The sequence below is a fragment of the Schistocerca piceifrons genome, chromosome 2, assembly GCF_021461385.2.
Source record: "Schistocerca piceifrons isolate TAMUIC-IGC-003096 chromosome 2, iqSchPice1.1, whole genome shotgun sequence".
Classification (NCBI taxonomy): Eukaryota; Metazoa; Arthropoda; class Insecta; order Orthoptera; family Acrididae; genus Schistocerca; species Schistocerca piceifrons.
The window spans coordinates 527362497-527384248 of NC_060139.1; positions in this window are offsets into that span (position 1 = coordinate 527362497).

Below are 21752 nucleotides of genomic sequence, written 5' to 3' on the forward strand. Positions count from 1 at the left end.
GCACATACTCACATACGGCACCTGTACAACACAATTCTCGGCAGTTTGCATGGTCGCATTCAACATTCTAGAAGCTACAACGGTTATTAATGTACCAGCATTTCTTATTTGCAGTGCCTTACGTCGCGCTTGTGTTAATCTGTGATCTTACAAAGACAAATGCTTACATATGTTGCCTAGTCAAATGTAGTCCCGAAATTTTATGAGTCTGAGGTTAATTATTTTTGGTGATGCGATTCCTTTCCCTTAGTGTATATTAGAAGCTATTCCAACAGTAGATCACTGTCTTTTATACGTTGGAAGAGCGCGGATTTTTTTATTCACTTAAATACAAGTATTAACCATTCCATTGATGGATGGAGCATAGGCGGATGATCGCTCGTATGTACCTGCGCCAGAAGTCATGAGCTTAATTTTATGTTCATAGTGTCTACCACGATGCATAAAGGGATCAAAGGTTTTCTCAGATTCTGTAGGAATGTCTAGGCTTCGACGGAATATCTGGCGTCCTTGTAACAACATCTGCGATTGGAGACTCGACCATGACGTTTAGGATTTCCCTGACAAGTTGCACCACCGTTTCGTTTATGTAGTGTATTCGTTAGACATCGTTGGGTAGGACGACCTGTTTTCAATTCCACAGGCTTCAGCAATATTATAGGATACACTGCATGAGATTTCTGTGAGCAATGAACAGCGTAGATAACATCGTTCCAGGAACTGTGGTTGCAGCAGATTGACTTTCCTTGTTTTTGGTAAGCTGGATTATCGTTCACTCTGTCATATTTATTATCAACGCTATTTCAACAAACGTTGTCAAAAAGACTGGTTATTATATTGCACCGTTCACTTCTTCCTCACTGTAGTAGTGCTGAGGAAACGAAAAGAGGGGTGTCCAGATAAGTTAACTGACATGACTTACCAAAGCAGCTGAGGTCAGTACTTGTTAAATGTGCAGTGAGAAGAGAAAGCTCTAGTAAGAAAGTGAGTACCTACAAATAGTACATAGCGGTTTCTATAAAAAATTAGTAGCACATAATTTAGGCAGAGGCTTGGAATAAAGATTCTCTTTCTATTAACAAAGCCTCTGATAATTCAGTACTGCTCAAATCCTGATGAATGGAAATGTATAGATGCCACTGATCGTTTATACTATTCACTCTGCAGTCCAAACAACTTTCCAGTTCGAAGGGGAGAGAACTGTTCCTAGATGATAGTACATCTAGGACCTAGGTGAGGTGCGATATTAAATATATCGACTGAATCGCCGAAGAAACTGGCATTGTTGTTGTTGTCTTCAGTCCTGAGTCTGGTTTGACGCAGCTCTCCATGCTACTCTATCCTGTGCAAGCCTCTTCATCTCCCAGTACCTACTGCAGCCTACATCCTTCTGAATCTGCTTAGTGTATTTATCTCTTGGTCTCCCTCTACGATTTTTACCCTCCACGCTGCCCTCCATTACTAAATTGGTGATCCCTTGATGCCTCAGAACATGCCCTACCAACCGACCCCTTCTTCTAGTCAAGTTGTGCCACAAACGCCTCCCCAATTCTATTCAATACCTCCTCATTAGTTATGGGATCTACCCATTTAATCTTCAGCATTCTTCTGCATCATCACATTTCGAAAGCTTCTATTCTCTTCTTGTCTAAACTATTTATCGTCCATATTTTACTTCCATACATGGCTACACTCCATACAAATACTTTCAGAAAGCTCTAGGAAGAAAGTGAGTACCTACAAATAGTACATAGCGGTTTTTGTAAAAAATTAGTAGCACATAATTTAGGCAGATGTTCGGAATAAAGATTCTCTTTCTATTAACAAAGCCTCAGATAATGCAGTACTGCTCAAATCCTGATGCATGGAAATGTATAGATGCCACTGATCGTTTATACTATTCACTCTGCAGTCCAGACAACTTTCCAGTTCGAAGGGGAGAGACCTGTTCCTAGATGATAGTACATCTAGGACCTAGGTGAGGTGCGATATTAAATACATCGACTGAATCGCCGAAGAAACTGGCATTGTTGTTGTTGTCTTCAGTCCTGAGTCTGGTTTGATGCAGCTCTCCATGCTACTCTATCCTGTGCTACTTCCTGACACATGAGTCAATACTCGATGTTAACAAATTACTCTTCTTCAGACACGTTTTCCTTGCCATTGCCAGTCTACATTTTACATCCTCTCTACTTCGACCATCATCAGTTATTTTGCTCCCCAAATAGCAAAACTCCTTTACTACTTTAAGTGTCTCATTTCCTAATCTAATTCCCGCAGCATACCCGTCTTAATTCAACTACATTCCATTATCCTCGTTTTGCTTTTGTTGGTATTCATCTTAAACCCTCCTTTCAAGAAACTGGCATAGGCATATTCAATTAGAGAGATTTGTAAACAGGCAGAATGCAGCACAACGCCTATACAGGGTGGTCCCGAATTCATGGTACAAACTTTAATGGTAGGTGCAGGACATTGTAACAAGGATATATTGTATAGGAATGTATAGTCCCAGGTGACGCGGTGAGGCGTAAACAGGGGAAATAACGGCCGAAAGGAAAACGAAAGATTTTATTGAAATCGTTGTTGACAAGTGTCATGTTTACAGTAAGTGTTCAAAATTGCGTCCACCATGAGCGATACATGCTTGACAGCGTCGGTGCAGCGATTGGCGTACACGTTCAAAGATGCCTGGTATTTCACGCACACCTGCAGCAGCTACAGATATGCGAGCAACGAGATCCTCATCTGAGTCAACTGGAGTCTCATAAACAAGACTCTTAAGATGTCCCCATAAAAAGTAATCGAGGCAAGAGAAATCAGGAGATCGGGGTGGCCAAGGGACTGGTCCACCACGCCCAATCCATCTAGCACCAAACGTGGCATTCAGGTAATTCCGTACAGCAGTGCTGAAGTGTGCTGGCGCTCCATCGTGCTGAAACCACATGCGGTTACGAATGGCGAGCGGAACATCTTGCAGCAGTTCTGGTAACACTTCTTGCAGAAAAATAAGATAGCTTTCGCCACAGAGTCGCGTGGGTAGTAAGTATGGCCCAATCAAAAAGTCGTTCACAATACCAGCCCACACATTAATACCGAAACGTTGTTGATACGCATGTGGACGCGTTGCATGTGGATTATCTGTTGCCCACACATGGGAATTGTGCGCATTAAAGACACCCTCGCGTGAAAATGTCGCTTCATCTGTAAATAGCACATGACCTACGAAATCCGGCTGCAACGCACATTGCTGCAACAACCACTGGCAGAAGTTCACGCGAAGAGGATAATCTGCCGGATTCAATGCTTGTACTTTTTGAAAATGGAAGGGGTGTAAGCGATTTTCATTTAACACTCTGCATACAGTCTGATGACTCACATGTACGTCACGCGCAACAGTTCTTGTGCTTGACTCGGGTCTATCAGCCACTATGTTCAAGATGCGTTCTTCCAGTCTTGGAGTGCGTACAGCTCTTAATCGACCAGCGTCATGTCTGTTGACGTCGAACGTACCTGTTTCACAAAGTTGACGGTGTAACCATTGAAAAATTCTATGATCCGGCATTCGTCGATTAGGATACTCCGCGCGATACATTCGTAACGCAGCTCTGGCGTTACCATTTGCACGGCCGTACATGTAATGCATGTCTGCTTTTTCTGCATACGTAAAGTCACCCATCGTCTACGGCAGCACAATTGTGAATGGCGCTTGTCCCTACTGCGATACATCATGTTCATCTACTGCCCTCTACCGGCAGTGACACCAACCGATCACTCCATTTCTCTTTCCCCTGTTTACGCCTCACCGCGTCACCTGCGACTATACATTCCTATACAATAAATCCTTGTTACAATGTCCTGTACCTACCATTAAAGTTTGTACCATGAATTCGGGACCACCCTGTATATGAAAACAAGTGTCTGATGCAGTTGTTAGATCGGTTACTGCTCTTAAAATGGAAGGTTGTCAAGAATTAAGTGAGTTTGTACTTGGTGTTATAGTCGGCGCACGAACTCTGGGATACAGATTCTCCAAGGTACGAACATTTCACGCGTGTACCGTGCATATCAGGAATCGGGTAAAACATCAAATCTCCCACTCGCGGCAGCCGTAAAAGGATCCTGCAACAACGGAACCAATGACGACTGAAGAGACCCTTTCAACGTGATAGAATTACAAAACTTCCGCAAAATGCTGCAGATTTCGATGAAGAGCGAGAGAACCATTCACGCAGTAACATCAATATGTGCTTTCGTAGCCGAAGACCCATTCGTGTACTGTGATGGCTGCACGACACAAGGCTTTACGCTTCACCTGGGACAGTCAACACCGAATCTGGTCTGCTGATTACTGGAAACATGTAGCCTAGACGGACGACTCTCGTTTAGAATTGTATCGAGCGGATGGACGTATACGGGTATGGAGACAACCTCCTGCATCCATAGACCCTGCATGTCAGCATGGGTCTGTTCAGGCTAATGGAGGCTCTGTAATGTAGTGGAGCATGTGCAGTTGGAGTGATATGGGACCCCTGATACGTCTAGATACGACTCTGACAGTTAACACGTACGTAAGCATAATGTCTCATCACCTGCATCCATTAATGTCCATTGTGTATTCCGACGGACTTACGTAATTCCAGCAGGACGATGCGACTCGACACACGCCCAGAATGGCTACAGAGTGAATATATGAACACTCTTCTGATTTTAAACCCTTCCGGTGGCCACCAACCTCCCTGGAACTGAACGTTATTGAGCATACCTAGGATGCCTTGCAACGTGCTGTTGAGAAGGGGTCTCCAGGCCCTCGTACTCTTACGGATTTATGGACAGTTCTGCAGGATTCATGGTGTTACTTCCCTCCAGCACTACCCAGACATTAGTCGAGCCAATGCCACGTCGTGTTGTTGCACTTTATATATCTGGAGTGCTCTGTTTGACGGAAAAGTGAAATTCGCTTTAAACACTCATTTTGTTTGTAACGGGAATGAAACAAACGCTTTCTGTCGACACTAGGAGTCGCATGAAAATCGTGACGAGTACTACTGTTTTGTAGTCCAGCTACACAATCAAAAACGAAACTACAAATATCAGCTGAAACGCCGGAGAAAACGCTCCTGACGACTCTTTGGAGATGAGTTACATTACATTTTACGTGCCCAATTCGATAGAGCACTCCCAGATTGAATCTAGTGCGGCATTCCTTTTAACGATATGTGTTTACAGGGACCGTGAAATTCTAAGTATAGAAAGTGCTTGAGCAGCGACAGGGTGGCCGAAGTATGAATGCTGGCCTCGGTGGTCACGGGAATGTACGGTCGCAAAGAGATGGTTTCCAGGGTACATGGAACTATCGAGAGGAGGGACAATCCTGTTCGATGTATGGCTGTGGCTTCGCACTGTATCTGCGTCTGAAGCAGAAATTTGAGCGGCAGTTTTCACCACAGTGGTACAACGAACTGTTACAAATGAGTTACTTCAACAATAGCTCCGATCTAGACGCCATCTAGCGTAATTCCACTCACCCCAAACCACTGTCGTTTCGTATTGTGGTATGAAGCGAGAGCTAATTGGAGATAAGGAAGCTTGTCTGTTATGTTTTATGACGAAAGCTGGTTGTGCATCGCTGACAGTGGTGGCGTTTGAGGGAATTCAATCAACCTGTATGAGTACTAAACACACTGGACCTATACCGGGAGTTATGGTCAGAGGTGCGATTTCGTGTGACGGCGGGAGCATTATCGCGGTTATCCCACGCACACTAACAGAAAATTTGTACGTTGATCTGTTGTTTCACCCTGCTGTGCTGCCATTAATAAACAGCAACCCAGTGGTTGATTTCCAACAGAATAACACTCGCGTACTCACCGCTATAGCAATCCAATATGTCGACATGTTGCCGTGGCCTGTTCTATCACCAGATCTGTCTCCAATCGAGCACCATCGGACGACAACTTCAGCTTCTTCCACAGCATTAACTGTCCCTGTACTGTCGGACCAAGTGCAGCAGGCATGGAACTCCATCCCACAAATTGACATCCGGCACCTGTACAACACAGAGCATGCATGTTTGCATGTTAGCATTCAACATTCTGGGTGATATAGATTTCATTAATGTGCCAGTATTTCAAATTTGCAATGGTTTGTGTAGCTTTTACGTTAACACGTGATACTACGAAGACAGTCACTTGCATACGTAGTATAGTCAAATGTATCCATGAAATTTCATTATACGTTTTTTTTTTTTGGTGTTGCGATTTTTTTCCTTATTGTGTATTAGGTGCTAGCGGATCAGTACTTTGTATATAGCCTGGAAGAGCGCGGATTTTGGTACTCGCTTATGTACAAGTCTTTTCCATTTCATTCGTGGATGGAGTGTAGGCGGATGATTGCTCGTATGTATCTGTGCTAGCAGGAATGAGTTTAATTTTATATTCAAAGAGTCTACAAGGATACATAACGGGATGAAAGGTATTCACAGATTCTGTGCTGCTCATAGGAATGACTAGGTTTCTACAGAATATCTGGCGTCATTGTCAAAACACTTGCCAGTAGAGACTCGTCCACAAACTTTAGGTATTATCTATTTACAATACCCTTTCGTTTACGTAGTCTATACGTTAGACATCGTCTGGTAGGACCACCTATTTTGAATTCCAGAGGCTTGTGCAAAATATTAATATACACCGTACGAGGTTTCTTTGAGCAATCAATAGTGTACATCGGACCAATAATTCAAAGTACATAACTTTCCGCAGCGATAAATGAACCAATGTGATAGACCATACAGGTTCTACTGCTATTATATCATGTCACGTTATAACCCATTAAGTGTTTAATCTAAATTACGTTTTGTGAATTGCATCCCCAGATGGTTCACAAACCCTTTTGTGAATAAGTGACTGGCAAACATGGAGGCCCGAGCCCTTGCAGTATTACCGGTACTTCTAGGCATGCTTCAGCATCTGACGTTGTGGTTGAATGCGATGTTGTATGCCAGACACTGAGCAGACAGCTGTTTGATCGCCTGGATTGCGAAATAAATTCAAACCTCCATAAAACTCGACATTAATATGTGCTACATGCCGATGAGACAGGTGAATGTTAAAGCGAAACGTTTGTTACTGACTAACAGCCATGGAACTTGTCGCATTTCAGTTGCATAAGACTTTGGGCTCTGTCCAGGTGTACTCTGTATTTTGATATCCGTTCGTGAGAACTACGTGATCCTCGACTTCTCAATCAACAACACCCCCAGCAAGGAGAGCAAACACTCATATAGACTGTAAACCTACGTGACATAGTTCTCCTTATCGAGCTTCTCCTTGAGATCCTGACAGGAGACGTCCTGTAATGCAGACCAAGTTTACAGTAATAAAACGTAAAAACGTGAAAAATTATCTTTAGTTACACCGTTCTATACAAGCAAAGATTTTGAGGGTGTTCCTAGAATGCTTAAATATGTTAATTGACTAAAACTGTTCTCTACCGTACAGATAACAAACCAGCTAGTAATGAGCTTTGAAAGTACTGTTAATCTGTACTTGCAATAAACACATTTTTCAAAAACTATTTTGTGTCATGTTGACGTATAAAGCTGTAGACAAGCGCAAAATTTCTTACACAACTGCAAGCAGAATTTTAACGAAAAAGTTTGATGGTATGCTAGAGAAAACTGAAGCGTTTCAGTTATCTTTCAGTATCGTAGGGCAAGCTTTACTTGACAAAAAGAAATGAGTTTATATCCTAAATCCTCATCAATGTTTCACTTAGCTTGCGCTTTAACGACACAAAGCCATTACAAATGCGGAACATCCGGTCTCTCTGTCCATGAACCGGAAAAGACATTATCGTCCTCACCACGGTGCATTTATTGCACAGGTAAACATCTGATCTGGAGCTGGGAATGCCTAAGAGAAGAAAATCCTAAAATTTAACGTAACTTGTTCTCTATCGTAGAATACGCTTAACAGGATATAACCTGCCAACTTCAGCACTTTATGTACATCGACATTCTTTAGATCAACAGTGGGGACGAATGCTTCAAATCAAGAAAAGAAGTGCTATCCTGCCACCAAAACCTATCTGTAAAAATGCAAAGGTCAGGTTGCATTTGTTAAAAATCAAATGGTTCAAATGTCTGTGAGCACTATGGGACTTAACTTCTGAGGTCATCAGTCCCCTAGAACTTCTACTTAAACCTAACTAACCTAAGGAAATCACACACATCCATGCCCGATGCAGGATTCGAACCTGCGACCGTAGCGGTCGCGCGGTTCCGGACTGTAGCGCCTAGAACCGCTCGACCACTCTGGCCGGCTGTTAAAAATCCATATGCAATTCTACACTAAGTCAGGGAACTAGCAAGATTCGTCAGTCCTTGGCTATGGCTCTATCAAACCCTTCTCTCTGTCCCGCCAAGTGCACCTCCCCCCTTCCCTACACCCCGATGTCATCGCCACCATAGCGATAGGCAGCAGTCAGATTTAAATCTGGGTCTGAATAAAGTGAATGTCAGCTGATCTGATCCATCAACGATCTCCGAACCCTTTCTGCAGGCTCACTACAGTGACTAAGTGGAAGAAGGATGAGATCTGGATGACTACAGGAGTGAGATAGAAAAATTAAAAGTCTTAGCACATACAAAGTCTGCATATGTCTACCAGGTAGACACCTCAAGCCCTTGGCAACCTAATGCTAACAAGGGAACCTCCCCATCGCACCCCCCTCAGATTTAGTTATAAGTTGGCACAGGGATAGGCCTTGAAAAACTGAACACAGATCTGTATCTACTTTCGCTACGAAAAAAATAAGAAAAATATACAAACTGAGTAGTCCATGTGCAAGGTACGCAACATCGAGGAGATTGTTAACTCACGAGCGCCGTGGTGCCGTGGTAGCGTGAGCAGCTGTGAAACGACACGGTCTTGGTTCAAATCTTCCCTAGGGTGGAAATTTTAATTTTTTATTTTCAGATAATTATCAAAGTTCAGCCACTCACACATATCAACTTCGCTCTCCAAAATTCCAGGACATGTTCAGATTTGCTTGGACATATACAGAATTTGATGGTCTACGCACGGAAACATTTGAAGACGTAAAAAACATATGTTTTGACAGAGCACAGGGAAAACTGTGCGACTCTGAAACTGTTGCATTCATTTGATGCAGTTTATGTGACAAACTCCTATGTTTTCCTCACTTTCTTTGGAGTGATTATCACATCCACAAGAAAACCTAAATCGGGCAAGGTAGAAGAATCTTTTTACCCATTCGCCAAGTGTACAAGTTAGGTGGGTCGACAACATATTCCTGTCATGTGACGCACATGCCGACACCAGTGTCGTATAGAATATATCAGACGTGTTTTCCTGTGGAGGAATCGGTTGGCCTATGACCTTGCGATCAAACGTTTTCGGTTCCTATTGGAGAGGCACCTCCTTTCGTCTACTAATCGCACTGTTTTGCGGTGCGGTCGCAAAACACAGACACTAAACTTATTACAGTGAACAGAGACGTCAATGAATGAACGGACAGACCGTAACTTTGCGAAAATAAAGAAAGTAAAATTTTCAATCGAGGGAGGACACGAACCAAGGACCTTTCGTTCCGCAGTTGCTCACTCTAACCACGAGACCACAGAGCTCCTGATATCAGACTCTCCTTTATGTTGCCTATGTTACACATGGACTACTCAGTTTGTATATTTTGCTTATTTTTTCATAGTTCCACACAACTTCTTCCTGTTTTCTCGATTGATCTGTGTTCAGTTTTTCAAGGCCTATCCACTGTGTCAATTTATAACTAAATCTGAGGGGGGTGCGATGGGGAGGTTCCCTTGTAAGCATGACGCTATGGTGGAACGTCAAAGAGTGGAGTTGCTGTTCTGTGTAGCGAATTATCCGTTTCCACATATCACCCTTGACATTTGACTACAAAGTGTAGCTGTAAGGGCCCGTGTATTCCAAATGAAAAAATAAGTATTCTGTATCTACTTTCGCCAACGGCCTTCCCGCAGTGGTAACACCGGTTCGCGATAAATGACCGAAGTTAGGCGGTGTCGTGCTGGGTTAGCACTTGGATGGGTGACCATCCAGTCTGCCGAGCGCTGTTGGCAAGTGGGGTGCACTCAGCTCTTGTGAGGCAAACTGAGGAGCTACTTGATTGAGAAGTAGCGGCTCCGGTTTCGGAAACTGACATATGGCTGGGAGAGCGGTGTGCTGCCCACATGGCCCTCCGTATCCTCATCCAGTGACGCATGTGGGATGACACGGCGGCCGGTCGGTATCCCGTTGGGCCTTCATGGCCTGTTCGGACGGGGTTTAGTTTCAGTTTATCTACTTTCGCCATCATAAACAGCTCAAAAACGAAGTGGTCTCACACCTTATTCAAGACCTTCCGCTGTTATTTCTCTTTCTTGGAAACATCAGTGCACACACATCGTGTTCACCTCCGGCACCTGTCTCCAACGTCAATGAAAACTGTTTACGAGAAAGGAATTAATTCGTCAGAGTAAGAGTACACGTTCATAGCCAGCAAGGCAGCTGATAATCACGCAGCAGTCGATACGTTGCAGATGTGGTAGCGCAATCCAGATGACTTCCTTAGTCACACGATCACCATTGGTCCAGGGACAAGGCAGCAATGCAAGGTGCGGATTCACTCACAGCTGAAAAAAAAGATATCCAGCCATCATCTGGCAAGGTGTTGCCGAGCCTGTTTTGGAACTAACACGCTGTGAATTATGTAATCTATCACCTTTCTTCCCCCTAAATGGGTTTTGTTGTTTTAGATTTGTCCATGAGACTACAATGTTGTCGATGGAAGGACACAGCTCATTGTCAATAAGAAAAGAGAAAGTGTAATCATAAAAACTACAAGGAAGACGTCCTACTTATTTCTTCGCTTCACTTTACCGTCTTTCTCATTCGATTGTGAGGAAATTATTCAGTAAAAAACATGAAAAGATACAAATCTTATAGCAACTGCTGTATAATGAACTGTTTCCTTTTCTTCATTCTGGTGGTACTCCCGAGTAAAGTAAAACTTTGCGCATGTCTCGAGAAGTCAATAGAGAATAATTAAGTTGTAGCCTACAGTTTACATTTGGTTCGTTTCGTGGAATTCATTACTGCATACGAACTATAGCTAACACCTCGGAATTGTTTTTAATGGTGGAAAGGACAGCCATACCTTTTTCCATAATCGAGACAACAAATTGAAGGTTTGTACGACAAGGTTGGTAGCTACGCTCCACACGCAACGCTATTGCCGCTTGCTGTGGCCTACTGTGTGGAGAACAGAGTTGCCTAGTGTTTCTCTTTCATGTGTTGCCAGTACAAGTTTACTTAAATGAAAATTAAGCGGGAGTCATGAGCCGATAACATTAATTTGATTTTTTTCATTCTACACTTTTTGATTTCAGGAGTAAAAGAATCCGAAAGCTAAATTTTGAGCAACTGGACGAAGCCGAGGCAGACACGCCCGGATTTTTCTTATGTTCAAGGGCTACTTCCACTTCTACAAACTCCTTTTCTGCACAGAGCTCACCACCCACTTTTGCTGTATCAACGATGACTGATCTCACTTAAGATTCAGCAATGTTTCTTCCGACTACTTCTCAAGCGCATTGTATCCTTTACTTACGTATATAACACAACGAATGAAATGTCATAATAGGTGGTCTTACAAAATTAAGTTGTTCATAGCGGCATATTTAATGTGATTGATACATTTTGCCAACTAACTTGACTGTAATGAATAACTTTTCGGTTAGAGGAAGAAGAAGTCGAAAATTTTGTTTTACCAAATCAGTGTAATTAAGTAGGTCTTTAGACACTGTCTTTATTTTTGATTTCGTTTTCTCACACAGGTAGCATGGTGTAATTAAAATATAACATGTAGCATATGCACAATAACAAAACGATTACAGTTCATATTTTATGACAAACTTAGGAGATGTTATCGAGTGGTTCAGCTGATGAAGACGACGCCATGATGATCCAAGGACCGGATGCAGGCAACCGTTGTCGGCTGCTCCAGGACCTATCGTGAAAGACAGCATCTGGACAGTGAGCCTGATGTCCGAAACAGTAAGTAGGATGAGTTTGGTGGCATCTCAAACTGGCGTCACTTAGTCGTCCATCGCAATATGGTTTCTTGCAACTGTTGTGCAAATAAATCAGAAAACTATATTTAACACCTTACACAGATTGTGCCGGAAGAAGTGCCATTGGTAACACACAAGTATGTTTTCAAATAAATATAGCAATAACAAACAACGACTTAAGTGAAAGAATTGGATCCATGAGCATCTTGGGCAGACACCTTCATAGCACTGCATAGCGTACAGCACTCTACAATTTAAACAGTCATTTATCGCTTTGATCAAAAAATATTTTCAGGCAGCTGTCAATTGGATCGATATACTTGCTGTAATGCATGATGCACACTTTGCTATCTTACAATACATTTATTCACTACCATCTTCCAAGGTGGAACACCTTCACATTGGGAAAATATCTACTGTAACATCACTGGTTAAACAGCAAGCATGTCATCTGAAGTTGTTACAATAGATATTTTACCACTGTAGGGATGATACATGATCAGAGCTGGCAAATGTGTAACATGCTTTTCTCTATGTTCATCGCTATGAATCAGCAGTGAAGGTCAACAGTAATATCGTGAAATTAATGTTAACAACATACATCTAGACAGTGTCTCTCTTTTTTCAAAATGGTTCAAATGGCTCTGAGCACTATGCGACTTAACTTCTGAGGTCATCAGTCGCCTAGAACTTAGAACTAATTAAACCTAACTAACCTAAGGACAGCACACATATCCATGCCCGAGGCTGGATTCGAACCTGCGACTGTAGCGGTCGCTCGGTTCGAGACTGTAGCGCCTAGAACCGAATAGCCACTCTGGCCGGCTCTCTTTTTTCATCTAAATTTCCAGTATGGTTCAGACAATAACGACCACGCACACAGTACTTCACATCGACAACTAAGTAGCAGGTGCCATTGGCAGTAGTAGTGGAATGAAGCTAAACCTGGGCCATTTTGTCTGTGCAGATTCCATACATTCAGAATCAAGTATACAATCCAGGGTGAATTATCCTCCACCCCTTCCTCTTAACCTATAATTATGCTAATTGATTTATGAACCCCTAGAGTTGATTTATGGCCCCTCAGGGAGAATTTATCCTTCTGAGGAACCCCCACCAAAGCCCCTCTCTCTGCTCCTCTCACAGCCTCTGAGAATAGAGACACTTTTTTTTATCAACCTTACCCTTACCCAGTTCAGTTCAATGTCACTTTCCCACTGTTCTCCCACCATCCCCCTGGCAAACCACCAGACATACCAGACAACTCCACATTCCCCTCTTCTCCCCTATCAGGATGTTGGTGGGAAAAAGACTCACTCTATTCTGAGAGAGGGACATAAAGTGACTTTATTTATATACTTTATTTTTGAGGGTGTAGGATTCCCATCCACAATCCACTCCACCTTCGCCACACCCACGTTTCCCAATAACATGTGTACATGTTGCCTCAGATTTGAAGAGTGACTGCTCTGGTCCACAAATAGCCCACCCCACCTCTGCCACCATTGTGAATGGGCAGGAAGAAGTTGGAGTGGAAGGTACTGTCTTTACTTTTGGTGGGAAATGTGTTCAGTTAACGAGGTGGTGGAGTAGGACTTAGAGGATTCCCTGTAAGCATATGCTTCAGGACTGCTTCCTTAGCCTCCTACGAAAGGGATGGAAAGAACTGAAAAAAGATGAGCATGGGTGGAACACTTTTTAGCAGGATGGAGGTGCTGCTCATGTTATTTGAAATGGCCAGTCTGTCCACAGTGCATGAGACAGCGTTGTCTTATTCCACAATCACAGATTGAAGGAAGCAGAGGTGCTCACCTCGGTGTATGGGCTCGACTTTTGCTTCCCTTTCTACAAATACATTCACTTTTTCTGTAAGGTCTAGTCCTCATTACCACCCGAAATTGATAGAGAAATGTCCTAAAGGCATTGTCAGAGTAACTGCCTCCTACCGATCTGGAAATGTATACCTGCAGGGGATGTTGTATACAGGCACATGCATAAGTGGTCAGAACGGACAGGACAGTCAACAGTCACAGAAGTGTAGGAACAGTTGCCTGCTACCGATCTGCAACTGTATAACTACTAAGAAACTTGCGTACTCACACACAAAGAAAGAAAATATGTTATGTGGACATGTGTCCGGAAACGCTTACTTTCCATGTTAGAGCTCATTTTATTACTTCTCTTCATATCACATTAATCATGGAATGGAAACACATAGCAACAGAACGTACCAGCGTGACTTCAAACACTTTGTTACAGGAAATGTCCTCCGTTAGCGAGGATACATGCATCCACCCTTCGTCGCATGGAATCCCTGATGCGCTGATGCAGCCCTGGAGAATGGCGTATTGTATCACAGTCGTCCACAAAACGAGCACGAAGAGTCTCTTCATTTGGTACTGGGGTTGCGTAGACAAGAGCTTTCAAATGCCCCCATCAATGAAAGTCAAGACGGTTGAGGTCAGGAGAGCGTGGAGGCCATGGAATTGGTCCGCCTCTACCAATCCATCGGTCACCGAATCTGCTGTTGAGAAGCGTACGAACACTTCGACTGAAATGTGCAGGAGCTCCATCGTGCATGAACCAGATGTTGTGTCGTACTTGTAAAGGCACATGTTCTAGCAGCACAGGTAGAGTATCCCGTATGAAATCATGACAACGTGTTGCATTGAGAGTAGGTGGAAGAACATGGGGCCCAATCAAGGCATCACCAACAATGCCTGCCCAAACGTTCACAGAAAATCTGTGTTGATGACGTGATTGCACAATTGCGTGCGGATTCTCGTCAGCCCACACAGGTTGATTGTGAAAATTTACAATTTGATCACGTTGGAATGAAGCCTCATCCGTAAAGAGAATATTTGCACTGAAATGAGGATTGACACATTGTTGGATGAACCATTCGCAGAAGTGTACCCGTGGAGGCTAATCAGCTGCTGATACTGCCTGCACACGCTGTGCATGGTACGGAAACAACTGGTTGTCCCGTAGCACTCTCCATACAGTGACGTGGTCAACGTTACCTTGTACAGCAACAACTACTCGGACGCTGACATTAGGGTTATCGCCAACTGCACGAATAATTGCCTCGTCCATTGCAGGTGTCCTCACCGTTCTAGGTCTTCCCCAGTCGCGAGTCATAGGCTGGAATGTTCCGTGCTCCCTAAGACGCCGATCAATTGCTTCGAACGTCGTCCTGTCGGGACACCTTCGATCTGGAAATCTGTCTCGATACAAACGTACCGCGCCACGGCTATTGCCCCGTGCTAATCCATACTTCAAATGGGCATCTGCCAACTCCGCATTTGTAAACATTGCACTGACTGCAAAACCACGTTCGTGATGAACACTAACCTGTTGATGCTACGTACTGATGTGCTTGATGCTAGTACTGTAGAGCAATGAGTTGCATGTCAACACAAGCACCGAAGTCAACATTACCTTCCTTCAATTGGGCCAACTGGCGGTGAATCGAGGAAGTACAGTACATACTGACGAAACTAAAATGAGCTCTAACATGGAAATTAAGCGTTTCCGGACACATGTCCACATAACATCTTTTCTTTATTTGTGTGTGAGGAATGTTTCCTGAAAGTTTGGCCGTACCTTTTTGTAACACCCTGTATAAATGTGTGTGTGTGTGTGTGTGGGTATGGATATAAATTGAGCCTGCCTTATAAGATGTAAGTTCATATATTTATAAACAGACAAACCTCATGGAAAGATGTTCTTTTATTAATTTTTAGGAAAGCCTAAGAAAGAATCTGCTTCTGATTGTCTCTCTGTAAAAGCTTTCGTATTTGACCCTAATTTTCACGTTGCAGTCATTTCATGAGACGTATGTCAGAGGTTGTAATGTCTTTGTCCACAACACTTGGGAGAAGCGGTACAGAGCTAACCTCTCAACTCTCCTTTAGTCAGAGTATCGCTTACTTACTATATTCTAAGGTATCTTCCAGTTCTAAAGTTATAGCATTTGAATCAAACCTGACTGTCACGAGTAAAGGAATGCCCCCAGCAAGTCACTGACAAGTCTCTCGAAATTGCATCACGATTCTACTGCACTGTTACCTCTTTTCAATGTTAATGTCGGATAGCTGCTGTGTCAGGTCATTGACCTGGCCTTGCAGAGTGATGTTGTCTGCAAGCTTGTTTCCTTCAGTTCCAACCTCAGCCGACTTCTTTGAGACTTCCGTTGTAACTGCCTGGCAACTTTCGACTCGTACTGTGAAGTCTTTGTACATCTTACCTTTGTTCTATATCACGTTGTTTCTGTAATTTATAAGCTTCCATTTCCAGTTTCTCCTGTTTTGTTTCTTAAAGAGAAATTCTCATCATTTCAGCCATCGAAAATTCTCCCGCTTGCTGTGATGATGTTTGCTGTGCCGAAACGTCACTATCCTCGTCTGCCGTTCTCTCCATTTGCGAATCGGGTCTGCCTGTTCCCGTTCTCGAACGTAGTGGGTATGACTTGATAATTGTGTCATCACCGTCAGCCACACTGTTTGTCGGCTTGCCTCTGTCATCTGCCGTGTTTATTTTCAAGTTTGTGAGGTAACTGCTCAAAGAAATCATTCGCGGCACGCCAATAGTCAACTCCCAGATGCACACACTCCGACGCTTCCTGATAGTCAAACGTCACACTGCGGCAGCAGGCAATTGCAGAGCTATACCGGCTAGAAGACAAGATGGCACCTAGTTTGGAAAATAAGTGACAATCACCTACTAGACACTGGATCCTGCTATTATGGCATCCATCTTGTGTTTTTAATCGTAGCAACAATGAAGATGCTAATAATGCTAACAAACAAACCTTGCATTAAGAGATGATCAGAAGTGAATTATAACTACGTAGATAAGCAATTCTGCAATGAAATTAACAGCGATAGGATAAAATGAAGCAGTAAGGAAAGAAATTCCGTAAATCAGTTTTTCTAATACAAGACGCGAGATTGTACGCGTAATATAAACAGTACTTACATCTGTCGTTTTGCCCACTGCTGTTATTTTTCGAAATTTTTAATAGTTCCACGGTTCTGTTCAGTACTTCCTATATGGCTTCCCGATGTCCACCGGATGATGTCATGAAACAATAACAGAACAGATTTTTTTTTTTTATCGAGTCCCTGGTCAGGCACCACGTCTAGTATGATAAAAATAAATTAATTAATTAAATTAAATGTATTTAAATTTTTTCAATTTTAATCTAATACTTATATAGGTTTTGTATTTCATACTAGAATGTTGTGTTCCCAGTTTGGCACAGCTTTGCCACAGGAAACACGAAACAGGTAGAAGTCTTCTGGTCGGCTCCTGATCGTTGTCAGAAGGAGGCTAGTTTTTGATTACGCAAATGCTTCTATTATTTGGAAAAGAACAACCGGGATTCCTTTACGTAATCAGTATGAATGTTAGAATTACCTAAGGGACCTTTAACAATGAACAATAAAAAAATTGCATTTGCAGTTGAAATCATTAATAAATGGTTGGGCTATGAGTTGTATAGAAAACAAGGAGCGGCCTTCTGTCTACGACCAGGATGCCGCAGTATTCTCTGCTATGGTAAAGACTGTTTGACATTTATAAAAATAATATGACATGGAGGTAAAAAAGAAAGGAATAGAATAAGAAATCTGGTAAACACTAAATTTATTCAAATAATTGCCACAAGCAACTAGGGCTTATTTATAAACTGTATAACTAACATAAGCAGTTTTCTGACTGTGCTGGTCCGATAAGATTTCAGCCTGTCCTGTGATCGCTTCTTGGCTGGCGTCTTTATCACAAATTACACTCTATACTTTTCTCCTTCCTTCGAGACAATTCTTGCACCGTTCAACACCTTCATAACAATAACTTGCCGATTTACAGTATCGAACATAAATTACTTGAATTTTATTAATTGATAACTGTTGTCTGCAGGCTGGAAAGACCGCTCACTTTTATCGTTTAAAGACGACCTTCTTTATGCTTTCACATTACAAGAAGAAGTACAGCAAAATCTGAAGATCTACAAAGGTTTTTAGCGTCATATTTTTTATTTAGATCGAAGCGGAACGCTCAGTTCAGCTTCTGTTAAAATGTTTCTTCGACTGCGCTATCGATGTATTAGCGTTCAGGCTAGATGCGCATCTCAGTTACGTAAATTATATAAAACACATGTCTTTCAAAGAATTGGTCTCATCCCATAAGTTGATCATTTAATACACAGCTAGATGAATGCCTTCCCAAAGGTACTCACAGCTTTCAAACGACGGAAAGCCCAATAATATTACAGTGTAGATGCGGTGTTGTGCATTTTCTTTCCCAGTGGGAGGAATGTCGTAGTGGCCCCTTATTATTTAGAGGGCCTGCACAACCGACATGCGAGATTGGTTGCCGACCCCCCTTTCAGTGGTGCGGAGAGAAACATCGCCAGCGGACAGAAACAAGAACCGACTTTCCAAATGAAAATGGAACTACTTCGCCAGACAACATGTGACTCTGTCTCACCAATAGAAACTCATGGCTCGTGTAGCACTCTGCCGACCTGGCTTTATAAGCATGCCTAGACCGTCATGCAGGTGGCCAGATATGGGATCTGCATCTTTCCACCATCCTTCACATCTACAAATCCTTGATCCGACCCATCCTTTGTTATGCCAGCGTTATCTGGATTTCCGCCCCTCCCAGGTTGTGTAAGGCCCTCCAAATCCTTGAGCGCCATGCACTCCGCCTCGCCTTCCGCTTCCGCCTTCCGTCCCCCACATGCATCCTCTATGATCTCATTCCCTTTCCCCACCAACTCCTTTTCCTTGAACACAATTGCACCCTGTATATTATCTGCCGCCTCCATACCCCTCACCTCCTGGTGTCTCCCTTCTTCTCCAGCCCCATCCCATTACTGTGCCTTTACCATTGTGTCCCACCCTCCACCTTCTTTCCCAACGCAACTTCCAGCACTACCCCACCTGGATGATGAGCTTCGTCCTGACGTTTACCCTTCCTACCAACTCTAACCCCACCCACCTTCTGCCTCCTCCTCAGGGCCCCCTCTCCTCCCCCTTCCTTCTCCTAAGTGGCTTTCTGCCTCCTACACCCTCTTCCGCTCCTGTGCTCCCCTTCAGTGTCTCCCTCCTACTTTGTCTTCCTTCTTCATCTCGCACCCTGCCCGTCTCCTGCCTCTTGGTGTGCCCCCTGTCCCCCCTTTTCCTCTTCCTCCCGCCCTCCCGCCCCTCTCTCCTATTTGTTTCCTCCTCTCCGACCTCCAGTCCTTCTGCAGGTCCCTACCAGCGGTTTTTGTTCTTTGTGTGTGTTCCGTCGATTCCAGTGGTTTTGTGTGTTAAGTGTCTCGCTCTGTGTGATTATTATGCTGCGACCGACTTTTAACTTGTGTTTGACTCTAGTGATTTTAAGTGCGCCACGAATCTGTGTTCTTTTAACTTTATGTCGATTTTTTAACTATCCCTCCTGTGCATGCTACCGCATTGGTGTTTATTTTAACTTCCATCGTCTCAATTTGCTATATTTCTTCTGTATCCCTTTTATCATACCGTTTTTGGTAAGTTTCCCCTTTCACATATGCTGTACAGTCGTTTGGCTGAGGAGTGGTGGACTGTGCAGCTGCTAGCTATCCTCTGCCCATGGGGAAGGGGAATAAAATTACCATAAAAAGTCAAGCAGGCAGTGTATACCAATCACTAGGAACAGCTCTGGCCAGTACTTACGTCGGCCCTAGGATTGTATTCGCTTGCTGTAGCATTGTAGTAGCACATGGTATTTTGTTTTTGGTAGAGTAGATGTTGGTCAGGAGTTTCTTCCATTGTCTTGTTTCCTTATCTGGTTTTCCACCAAAAGATCTGTGGGGTTTTTTGGTTCTTCTTGCCTTTAAAACTTGGTGTATGCCAACAGGCGTTTTTCTTTAATTATAGAAAAGTGTGTTCAAACTGACTGTTTGTTCTTTCCTGATGACCACAGGACACAACACCAATCATCGCCCTTACAAACGAAAACTTAGAAAATTAATCGACCATCAATTGCCAGATAAAGTAATCCATTCAACTGCATCGACTTATGCTTCCGAAAATTTTTAGCACCCAAGGCAAGTGGTCAGCAGAATCGGAAAGTGACATTATAATCAGTTCCGCTTACTGATTTGTATAACTGTAGCACCCGGTTCTCGGTAGCACAGTATTTTTCAGTGTTTGATCTGAGCCAAGTGTATCATCAAGTACCGATTGCAGAAAAGCCCAGCTCCTTGACTGTTTCCTGTAGGAACTGTAAATTGAGAACAATAGGGTCCCTTCTGGATTCTCCACGGGGCCCATAAGCTTGTCCCAACTTTTAGATTCTATTTTGAGTGATTAAAAATTCAGGAGTGTGCAGTGTTATTTAGATATTATTTACAGCAAAACGTTCGAAAACCACCTGGACCATCTGGGGCAGATATTATGTTGCTTGTCTGCAGCAAGATTAGACATTAAACCATTAAAAGTTAACCTGACGAGGAAAAATACCCCTTTCCTAGATCATTCAGTTTCGGCAGGTGGTGTCAATATAGAGCAAGATCGTACAAAAGCCATCCATCGATTTCCATTGAAGAAGAATAGGAAAGAAATTGAGAGGTTTATCGGCATGGTCAAATTTTTCCGAAATTCGTAGAGAACTTTGCCGAGTGAGGAGCTCCCCTCAGCTGAGGAGAAAGGGAGAGATTGTTAAAGGGGATGAATCTCAGCAGGCACTGCTGAGTTTATTAGTTTGCAAATGAGAGGATGTAATAACGATAACTGTATATTCCAAACGACTACAAACAAGACTAATGCTCAAGATGGGAGTAGCCAGCTGTTCACAATGTGTAATGTAGTCAGAATTCACGAACATGTACAGAGTATCTCCTCCCTTGATCCATCAAAACTTCACAATTGTATGTTACCCAAAAGCCAGTGCGTAAGGTTGCGTTACATACCACATGCAGATTGAATATAAACTCACTTGAGGGTGATAAGCATATCATAGTGATTCTGCCCCCTAACTTAGATATTAGTTAAGTGTTCCAGGATAGGAAACATGCGGTTAATTTCCTTACTGGCGACCTTTGTCTCAGGTATCGTAAAACAAAACTAATCATACTGATATGATTAAGTTTCTTTTCCTCTCCCTCATCATTCACCTGAAATTTTTTTAGATCCGCTGTAAATTTAAGTTGATAGTATTTATGTGTTAATCTTTAAGTTTTCCTTATCTTTTATTTAGCTAAATTAGAAGCGGCAGGATCGAGGAAGATATCTGTCACTGCAGCCGGGACAATTCGTTCCTGGCCACCACAGGAGTTGGTCGCGTACTTTGCCGCCCTTGCTGCAGACTAATTTCTTTCACAGTTTCACTTATCCGGGCACCAGGACAAGCACTTAGTTTTCTTCCGTGTTCGCGGTTCGATCGGTCTCCAAGGCGAGCTCATCTCCATGCAGTGCAGCCGACTACGAATATCAGCCATCGTCAGCACACTGCCTTGCGCCGCACTAAGGTAATTGAAGGAGCTTCTGCCTTTGGAATTCAGTTGATTTTTCAGCAGCCCAGATTTCGAAGTGAGGTTTCTAAGAACCACTTTGTTTCTAGAACCACTTTGTATCTTTAGGTAAAATCATAGTACTGCACCCGAGTA